This window comes from Lactuca serriola, chromosome 6 (genome assembly GCF_051521515.1).
Source record: "Lactuca serriola cultivar US96UC23 chromosome 6, Lser_US96UC23_V15, whole genome shotgun sequence".
Classification (NCBI taxonomy): Eukaryota; Viridiplantae; Streptophyta; class Magnoliopsida; order Asterales; family Asteraceae; genus Lactuca; species Lactuca serriola.
In genome coordinates, this window is record NC_136413.1 from 74,743,947 (window position 1) to 74,754,464 (window position 10,518).

Genomic DNA, 10,518 nt, shown 5'->3' on the forward strand with positions numbered 1-10,518 from the left:
ATTTCTTCACTCCATTTCTAGCCTCCATCATTTGATATGTTCCTTAGCGAAACCTAGCCCCCTTTAGTGTATTTTGAATACCTTTGAGTGGGTTTTGTATGTTCCAAAGGAGGAAGAAGGTGGTGAACCTTAGAAGCTAAAAGCAAGCTTGGATTTGGAAGTTTTGCAACATTCTCCATCTCCAAAAGGTAAAAAGTTTCCACCTTGATGAATAAGCTTCTAAATCTAGCTAGGATTTTGAAAACATGAGATTTTGTCCCCAGTAATGTCCTTCTTGTGCATGTCATGTTATAGAGCGGTTGAGTTGTCCTTTTGGACATATTTCCGTGTCTTGAGCCTGAAAAATATGATCTTGGTCCCTGATATTCCTTCATACAAGCCATTAAGAGCTTTAGTGGTTAAGAAAAGTTAGGGGTTTGTTGTTAGGCATGATATAAACATTTAGACCAATAAATTTGGAAACTTTAAGGTTTGCGATGTCATTTGGGGCTAAGACTGAAAGTTAGACGTGGCGACTTAAAGAATTAAGCCCTCAAAATGAAGTTGTTAAGCCATTGCGTACACTGGGCGTAAGTGTAGTACGTCAGACATACACCTAGGGGAATCTGATCTGGATTGTGATTACATCGGGCATACGAGCCGAGTACATGGGGCGTATCACTGAATACATCGGGCGTAAGTTACTTGTTAAGTCACTAACTTTTCTTGATTTTGACTTTGACCAAGGTTGACCAAGTTTGACTTTAGGTCAAATTTGAGGGTTTTGATTGGTGATTAAGATTTTAATAGTTCTGATGTTAGTGGATCCACGAGACCAAGAAGAGTAGGAGGGAGCGTATCATGGTGTTCTCGGGTTTCTTCATTTCAGGTGAGTTTTCCCTCATTGTATCGTGCTTCGAAGGCACCAATGTCGGCCCACTAGTTATGGTTATCTGTTAGTAGAAGGATGCCTTACAAACTATATATAGTCATGTAGGATATACTAAGGACTCTCGGTCTAGGCTCTCTCACCTGTTCCTTGTTTGGTTGTGTTTCTAGAGTAGGACCACCTGTACGGGTGGCTATCTCACCTCTGAATATATACGGTCATGCATTAGTTGGATTTTGATACTTAGTATGTTGCTATGTTGTAGTGATCTATTACATTTGTATCCTGGTATTAAGTATGTTGTTATGTTGTAGTGATATGTTAGATTTGTATCCTGGTATCGAGTATGTTGTTGTGTTCTAGTGACCTGTTAGATTTGTATCTTGGTATCGAGTATGTTGTATTGCCATAGTGATCTGTAGAACCATATGTTATTTGTGCTTGCTGGTTATCCTCTAGTAAAGTGTCCCAAGGACTGTCATTGGACACGTAGGACAACATGAGAACTCTGGATCTAGGCTTTCTTATTTGTTCCTTATTTGGTTGTGGCTCTAGAGTAGGATCATCTGTTTGGGTGGCTATCTCACCCTATAAACCCTATTCATGAAGCAACACTATAAGAGAGGTGTTAGGTCCAGTTAGTGTTGCGTCTTTGGGCTCGTAAGCTAGTCCAGTTTTGTCTTCGGTATGGGCCTGTCCATCCGTGAGTTCTTTGTAGGGTTTATTATTTATAGATGCTTTCATGCATTCTTTAACAAAAGATTTAATAGAGATTTTAATAGCGTTCACGTTCTTATCTTTTGTAACCTAGAATCCTCTACAGCAGAAGTTCTTCATCGAGCTTTGCTGAGGATTGAGTTAATAGAATCATTCGACTCATTCAGATCCATTCTTGTGTTTTTGTCTTACTGTTATTACTTTCTTGATTTGCCTGTTATAAGATCTAATCGATCAAGAGTATTATAAACTCATCAATTGGTATCAGAGCAGGAGGCTGTGTAATTCATACACATCTCTTCTGTGAAAGAAGTGATTAGGGTTATTCCGCATTAACTGATATTTGTTGTGCCGTCACTCCACAATTTACGTATCTCATTATTTATTCGTTTTTCCCTAATATTACATATTACAAGTCTGATCTTGCAACAGGTTAAACGATCAAGCATGGACGATTCTCAATCTAATCCTATCAACATCTCAAACAGTATTGGATCAACAACAAAGATTCCAATTCTTTACACTCAAGATTACGAGGTATGGGCGCATCATTTTGAAGACTATGTCATCGGATCTGAAGATAATGGGTATCTCATATGGGAAGCTATTGTGTCTGGACCATTTGCTCATTCAGGAACATCCAGAATCATTAAAACTCAGAAAGAGTATAATGATCTGTTAAAAGATGTGAAAGACGTTGCTCAAGACGAAAAGGAGAAGTTTCAGTGCAACATCAAAGCATTGAGACTGATCCGATTCGCTCTTCAGTCTGATACGTTTAGGTTGGTGAGTTCTTGTAGTACAGCTAAAGAAATCTGGGATCGGCTGCGAGAGTTGTATTCTACAGATGAAGATTTGGAACACTCAATTCAGACCTTGCTTTTATCTGAGTTTGGTGAGTTCAAGCAAAACTCTGATGAGTCTGTTACACAGACGTTTGATCGCTTCAATCATCTTCTCAGCAAGATGATCAAACATGATATCGAAAGGAAGCTGATTGAACAAAAGGTCACCTTTTTGAATGGCTTAAGATCCGAAGGGAGAGATATTGTGTCTACAGTTAAAGCTCACGAGCAGTTCAAGTCATATTCGCTGGCAAAACTGGTGGGAATTTTGAAATCCCAAGAAAAGATAGTGATGCAAGAGAAGAGTGTGGTCTCAAATTTGGGGTCCTTGGCCCTCCTGTCTAAAAGTAAGAATATAGTAGAAGATGAAGATCTGAACCTGGAGGACTACGATCTAACTTCAGAAGATTATGCTATGATGGTGTCCAATCCAAAAAGGTTCATCAAGAAGAGATTTCCCACCAATAAGAACCGAAATTGGCAGGGAAGCTACAGTTCTAAAAAAGTAAGGGAGGAGCCGAAGACTAAGAACCAAAGAAAGAGGCAAAGGTTGAAGGAGATTCTGCTGTCAGCTGCTATTACTGTGGAGGAAAGAATCATTATGCCAAAGATTGTGTTCTGAAGAAAATGGCAGAGAAAGATGAGGAGAAAGATGAAGAGGCAATCCTGATGAAAAAGCTAGAAGAGATTAAGAGAAAGAAAGCTGCTACTAATCCTTCTATGAATGCTCTTATTTTACAGGGTTCGGCAGAGGATGACGAGTTCGGTGGCGTACATGTGTGGTCGACCGACTTAGAAGATGATGAGGTGAGAAAGCCTTCGCATGGAAAGGCGTATGTCGCAAGAGGTGGTGAAAACAGTGGAAAGTGTCTGATGGTGACTGACGTATCTCACATGAGGGGATACAATACAGATGGTGGAAATGAGGACACCAAGGAGCGAGAGGACTTATGCTTCATAGCAAAACCTCTCAGTGTGTAGATCAATGAACTTGATGAATTGATCAAGAAGGTACAATCTCTTTTTATTTCATTCAAAATTCCACAGAAATCATATGAAAAGGAATTAAATAACTTAAATTTAAGAATCTCAAATCTGGATAGTTGTTTAACTCAAATACGGGTCACCAATTCTAACCTAACTGACCAAATAAGCAGGGTGTCATCCAAGAGTGAGGAGCGAAGGATGTGGATTGAGCAGAAGGAGTCGGAGTTGATTAAGTCTAAGGATGAAAACATTTATTTGCAAAAAGACAATTTGAAACTTTTAAAACAAAGAAATGTTTTTTGTTTGATTGCTAAAAGACTTTATGCTAACATTACACAACTGCATCTGAATTGTGAAATAGGGCAGAAAATACATCGCATGATTTTACCCTTCCTTGAGTTTAAGGAGGATGAAATCGATGCTGAAGCATACAACTGTGAAAGTGTTGTATCATCTGATGATGTGAATCCTACTTATATGTACGGTCTGGACAAAATAGAATCTTTTATAAAGTCCAAAGACCATAAGGACATGCTGAAAAATCTTTTGGATGAAAACGATAAGCTGAAACTAAGGACCGAAACCATACAAAAATTCGACTCATTGAGTGCCAAGTTAAGTTCAGAAAATAAAATTGATGTTGAAAACGCATCTGAACTTAATGAGGACAATAACATGAGTGAAATTTCTGTAGAGGTTGAAGTTGAGTGTTCTGAGTTTGTCAAGAGTGAACCCGAAAACCACAAAAACCTAATTTCTGAAAATTCTGTGGAATTCGCTCGTTTGTCCAAGAATAAGTCCCCAGCCCTCAAAGAAAAAGCTCTTGTGTTTCAGAAGGTTAGAACTACTCCAAATCAGGTGTATAAAGTCACAGGAGTAACCGAACATCAAACAGCCGAACTCACTGCCATAGTGAACGAAGATAACGTAGATGGCTGTGATGAGTTCTTCTGGTCTGCTCCTATAGATAATGCCAACGAAACAGTTGGTTTGTCAGATCGAACGTCCTGGGAAACAAAAGGAAGATATGTACCAGAGCCGCTGAATAAGCCTGACAACTTTGACGTGCCAAGCACAAGTGGCACAAAAGAAATACATGTAGAAGAAGTCAACTCCACAAGCGAAACCTCATCTACGAAGAGCGAACCGGCTGTCAAGAAGCTAAAGCAAAAGGCTAATATCCATAGACAACCGAAACAGGTGAAAAATCAAAAGTAGCAAAGAAACCTAAGATACAAAAAGAATCTCTCAGAGTGAAAGCAATTTTGGCGCTCTCAAAACACTCATTTCTCTTATAATGATAGAAATTCAAAGTTAGAGAAAAAGACTTTCGGTCCCGAGAGCAACAGCAACCGAAAGGACAGGTTCGGTCCCGAGAGCAACAGCAACCGAAAGGACAGGTTCGGTCCCGAGAGCAACAGCAACCGAAAGGATAGGTGCGGTCACGAAGGCAAAAGCTACCGAAGGTCCAGGTTCGGTCCCTCAAATGACCAAAAACAAAAGGGTCATTTAGAACCTCAAGTCAGGAAAAACTCCCAGTCTAAATTCACCCATACTAATTCTTCTCATTCTCAATTCTCTTCTAAACCCTATTCTGTTCCTGCACAAAACTCAAAATCATCAACGAACTTGAAAGGAAAATCGAAGATTTCCTCTGTCCAGGAAGATCGAAAGCAGACTAATACCGAAACACCAAAATCTGAAACCAAAACGTCTCTAACTAACCCTAACAAAATCAAAGTTTTCACTATTAAGAGGAAAGATGAAACAACATTAATAAAAAGAACATATCTTGTTGATGTTTCTCTTACTATTCCTGTTCCAGTGAAAGGCTCACGTGGACCCAAGAAACTTTGGGTTCCTAAATCTGCTTAATTTTTGTAGGTTATAAGTGACGAGCAGTTCGACGAAGAATGGTACATTGACAGTGGTTGCTCACGTCACATGACAGGAAGGAAGGAAGAGCTAAGGGAGTTTCGATCTCTTCAAAATGGTGGGAATGTCAAGTTCGGCAAAAACTCTTATGGAACGATAAAGGGTTATGGGATGATAACAATTGGAGACTTTACAATAAGAAAGGTGGCATACGTTGAAAGGTTGCAGCACAATCTCATCAGTGTATCTCAACTGGTGGGCGGTACCGGTCTCAAGGTTTCATTCGACGACGAAGGTTCAGAGATTATAGAGAAGAAATCAAACAAGGTCATTCTCAAATCAGACCGAAAAGGAGAAATGTTTCCTCTTAATCTCAAACCAATCAAAGGAAATCCAGCTATATGTCTTTTGTCCAAAGCTCATTTTGAGGAAAGCTGGTTGTGGCACCGAAGGCTCTCACATCTCAACTTCAAAGACATCAACAAGCTTGTCACCGGAAGTCATGTTCGGGGTCTTCCCTTGCTCAAGTTTGATCGAGAACACTTGTGCGTTGCATGTGTGTTGGGCTGAAGATAGTTTTGATGTTGCGTCTTTTGGGCTCGTTAGTTTAGCCTTGTATTCTCCGGTTTGGGCCTGTCCAACCGAGAGCCTTTTATGTATTGTATATAAGTTAAATGCTTGCATGCATATTAGGTTAAGATTGCTGAGATTATCGAGATAGCGATTCATACAGAGTACAATATTTTTCTTTAATCGTTCTTGTAATCTTCTAATCCTCTACAGTTGATGTTCTTAGTCGAGCTCTTCTGAGGATTTTATTTAATCATTCGACACGTTTGATTCAAGCTGTTTTGTTCTTATTATTGCGTTCTTGTTATTTTACATTCATATACTTGTTCAAGATCTAATCGATCTTCATAGATTAAAAGTTGTTTTAATCCCATCAATTGGTATCAGAGCAGGAGGCTGTGTAATCGATACACATCTTTTCTGTGAAAAAGATTTCCATTAGGGTTTTCCGCAATCATTGATATTTATTGAGCCGTCATCTTAATTGACATATCTTAATATTTATTATTTTGCCCTAATCTGCTTTATTACAAGTCTGATCTTTGAACAGGTTTTTACGATCATAATGGACGCGACGCAATCAAACCCAATTAATATTTCCAACAGCATCGGTTCGACGACAAAGATTCCAATCTTATACACCCATGACTATGAAGTATGGGCACATCATTTTGAAGATTACGTGATTGGATCGGAGGACAATGGTTATCTCATCTGGGAAGCCATCATCAATGGACCGTTTTCTCATTCTGCAACATCCAGAATCATTAAGACGCAAAAAGAGTACAACGATCTGCTTAAGGACGTGAAGGATATTGCACAAGATGAAAAAGACAAATTCCAGTGTAATATTAAGGCGTTAAGGTTGATCAGATTCGCCCTTCAGTCAGACACATTCAGACTGGTCAGCTCATGTACTACGGCGAAGGAAGTATGGGATAGACTTCGCGAACTGTATTCCACAGACGAAGATCTTGAACATTCTATCCAAACCTTGCTTCTATCTGAGTTTGGAGAATTCAGGCAAGGAGCCGAAGAAACGGTAACCCAGACATTTGATCGCTTCAATCATCTTCTCAGCAAGATGATCAAACACGACATTGAAAGGAAGCTCATCGAACAGAAGGTTACTTTCTTGAATGGACTGAGATCTGAATGGAGAGCAGTGGTTTCCACAGTCAAAGCCCATGAGCAGTTTAAATCATACTCTTTAGCGAAACTGGTGGGTATTCTGAAGTCCCAAGAGAAGATTGTGGTTCAAGAGAAGAACGTTGTTTCTAGTCTTGGTTCGTTGGCCCTCCTATCTAAAAGTAAAGCTGTGATGGAGGATGAAGAGCTGAACTTGGAAGAATATGACCTCACGTCTGAGGATTATGCCATGATGGTATCCAATCCTAAGAGGTTCATAAAGAAGAGATTCCCCAGCAACAAAAACCGAAACTGGCAGGGGAGTTACAGCACTGAAAAGGTGAACAATGAACCGAAGGCTGAGGAGCCCAAGAAGGAACCGAAGGCAGATGGCGATTCCGGAGTAAGCTATTTCTACTGTGGTGGCAAGAATCACTATGCTAAGGACTGTGTTCTTAAGAAGATGGCTGAAAAGGACGATGGAAATGATGAGGAAGCCGTGCTGCAGAAAAGATTGGATGAGTTGAGAAAGAAGAAGTCTACCGCTAACCCTTCTATTAATGCTCTTATTGTGCAGGGTTCGGTTAATGACGATGAGTTCGGTAGCACAGAGGTTTGGTCTACTGACTCAGAAGATGAAGAAGTGAGGAAGCCTACCCATGGAAAGGCGTATGTGGCTAAGGAGGAAAGCAATGGTGGAAAATGCTTCATGGTGACTGACGTATCTCAAATGAGGGGATACAATACCGATGGAGGAAGCGATGGACCGAAGGTACAGGAGGATATGTGCTTTACGGCCAAACCACTCAGCCAGCAGTTCAATGAGCTCGATGAACTGATAAAGAAGGTACAATGTGTTTTTATTTCTTCTAAAGTACCTCCATCCTCATATGAGAAAGAACTAAAAAATGTTAATACAAGAATTTCTCATTTAGATAGTAGCTTAACTCAAACTCGAGTCACCAATTCTAATCTGACTGATCAATTAAGCAGGGTGGCGTCGAAGAGTGAGGAGCGGCGAATGTGGATTGAGTTAAAAGAGTCAGAATTAGTTAAAGTTAAAGACGAAAACATTTATTTACAGAGAGACAATTTGAAATTGTTAAAACAACGAAATGTTTTTTGTTTAATAGCTAAACGTTTGTATTCCAATATTACTCAACTTCACTTGGATTGTGAGATAGGCCAAAAGATCCATCGCATGATTTTGCCCTTCCTAGAATTTAAGGAGGATGAAATCGATGCCGAAGCCTACAATTGTGAGAGTGTGATATCGTCTGATGATGTCAATCCGACCTACATGTATGGACTGGACAAAATTGAGTCCTTCATTAAATCCAAAGACCACAAGGACATGCTCAAAAATCTTTTGGACGAAAATGACAGACTTAAACTGAGAACCGAAACCATGCAAAAATTTGACTCTCTAAACGCCAACGTAAGCTCAGAAAATAAAATCGATGTTGAAAATGCATCTGAGCTTAACGAGGACGAAAACATGAGTGAAATTTTTGTAGAGGATACGGTTGACTGCTCAGAATTTGTTAAAAGCGAAACTGAAAACCACAAAAATCTTATTTCTGAAAATTCTGTGGAATTCGCTAGATTGTCCCAACGAAAGTCCCCGAAATTAATAGAAAAAGCTGTTGTATATCAAAAGGTCAGGACCACTCCGAATCAAGTATACAAAGTGACTGGAGTAACCGAACATCAAACAGCTGAGCTCACAGACATTGTAAACGAAGACAATGCAGATGGCTGTGATGAGTACTTCTGGGAAGCTCCAATAGATAATGGAAACTAAACAGTTGGCCTATCTAAAAGAACCTCCTGGATGCGAAAAGGGAGATACATACCTGAACCATTGAATAAGCCCGATAATTTCAGTGAGCCAAGCACCAGTGGTACGAAAGATATTCCTCAGGAGGATGGGAGATCAGCAAAAGAAGACATTCCTTCCACTTCCTCAGCTCAGAGTGAATCTTCTTCAAACATTCCTTCTACTCCCTCAGTACAAACTGAATCTTCTTCGGATATTCCCTCTACTCCCTCGGCTCAAAGTAAAACTCCTGAAGTTCAAAAGGAACCAGCCAAGGAGACAACAAAAACGAAAGCAAACGTTCATCATCAACCTAAGCAGATGAGGGATAAGAAGATAGAAAGGAACCAAAGATACAGGAAGAACCTTTCTGAAAGGAAACAATTCTGGCACTCCCAGAATGCATACTATTCACACAAAGACAAGAATCTGAAGTATGAAAACAATCCTGTAAGAAAGCCAAGGTTCGGTTCACAAGAAAATACCAACCGAAAGCCAAGGTTCGGTTCACAAGAAGTTACCAACCGAAGGCAAAGGTTCGGTTCTGAAAAGGACTTCAACCGAAACCAAAGGTTCGGTTCCAAGAACAACTCCAACCGAACGCAGAGGTTCGGTTCTGAAGTCAAAAGAGAACAAGACTCGAAGGTCAGCACCTCCATTGATCAAAAGCAAAAGGGTCACCTAGAGTCATCAGCCAGGAAGTTCTCTCCGTCCAAAACATCTCATTCTAACTCCTCTCGTTCTTCTAATTCTTCTACTTCCACTAATTCATCTCAATCATGCTCTAAAGCTAATTCCGTTTGCTCTCAAAAGCCTCATTCATCACCTGAACAAAAGGGAAAGCAGAAGGTCAATGAATCCAAACCAGAGTCCAAAACGAACACATCCAATCCTAACAAAATAAAAGTCTTTACCATTAAAAAGAAAGATGAAACAACTCTAATAAAACGAACATATCTAGTTGACATCTCTCTTACTATTCCCGTTCCCATGAAAAGCTCACATGGACCCAAGAAACTTTGGGTTCCTAAATCTGCTTAATTTTTGCAGGTTATAAGTGACGAGCAGTTTGACGAAGAATGGTACATCGACAGTGGCTGCTCGCGTCACATGACAGGAAGGAAAGAGGAGCTCAGGGAATACAGATCTCTTGCAAATGGTGGCAACGTTAAGTTTGGAAATAAATCTTTCGGCACCATAAAGGGATACGGGACGATAACGAATGGTGACTTTACAATAAGGAAGGTGGCTTATGTGGAAGGACTCCAACACAACCTCATAAGTGTATCTCAGCTTGTTGGAGGTACAGGTCTCAAAGTTTCATTCGATGATGAAGGTTCTGAAATCATAGAGAAAAAGACAAAGAAAGTGATTCTAAAGTCAGAGCGAAAGGGTGAAATGTTTCCTCTGAACATGAAACCCATCAAAGGAAACCCAGCCTTATGTCTGTTATCAAAAGCTCAATCCGACGAAAGCTGGTTGTGGCACCGAAGACTCTCTCATCTTAATTTCAAAGATATCAACCGACTTGTCACTGGAGGGCATGTCAGGGGTCTTCCATTGCTCAAGTTCGATAGAGAGCATTTGTGTGCTGCATGCGAAATGGGAAAGCAGAGTCGTCAAAGTCACCCATCTGTAATCAACACAAAAGTTGTTGAACCACTCAAATTGCTTCATATCGATTTGTGTGGTCCTTCATCTATCGAAAG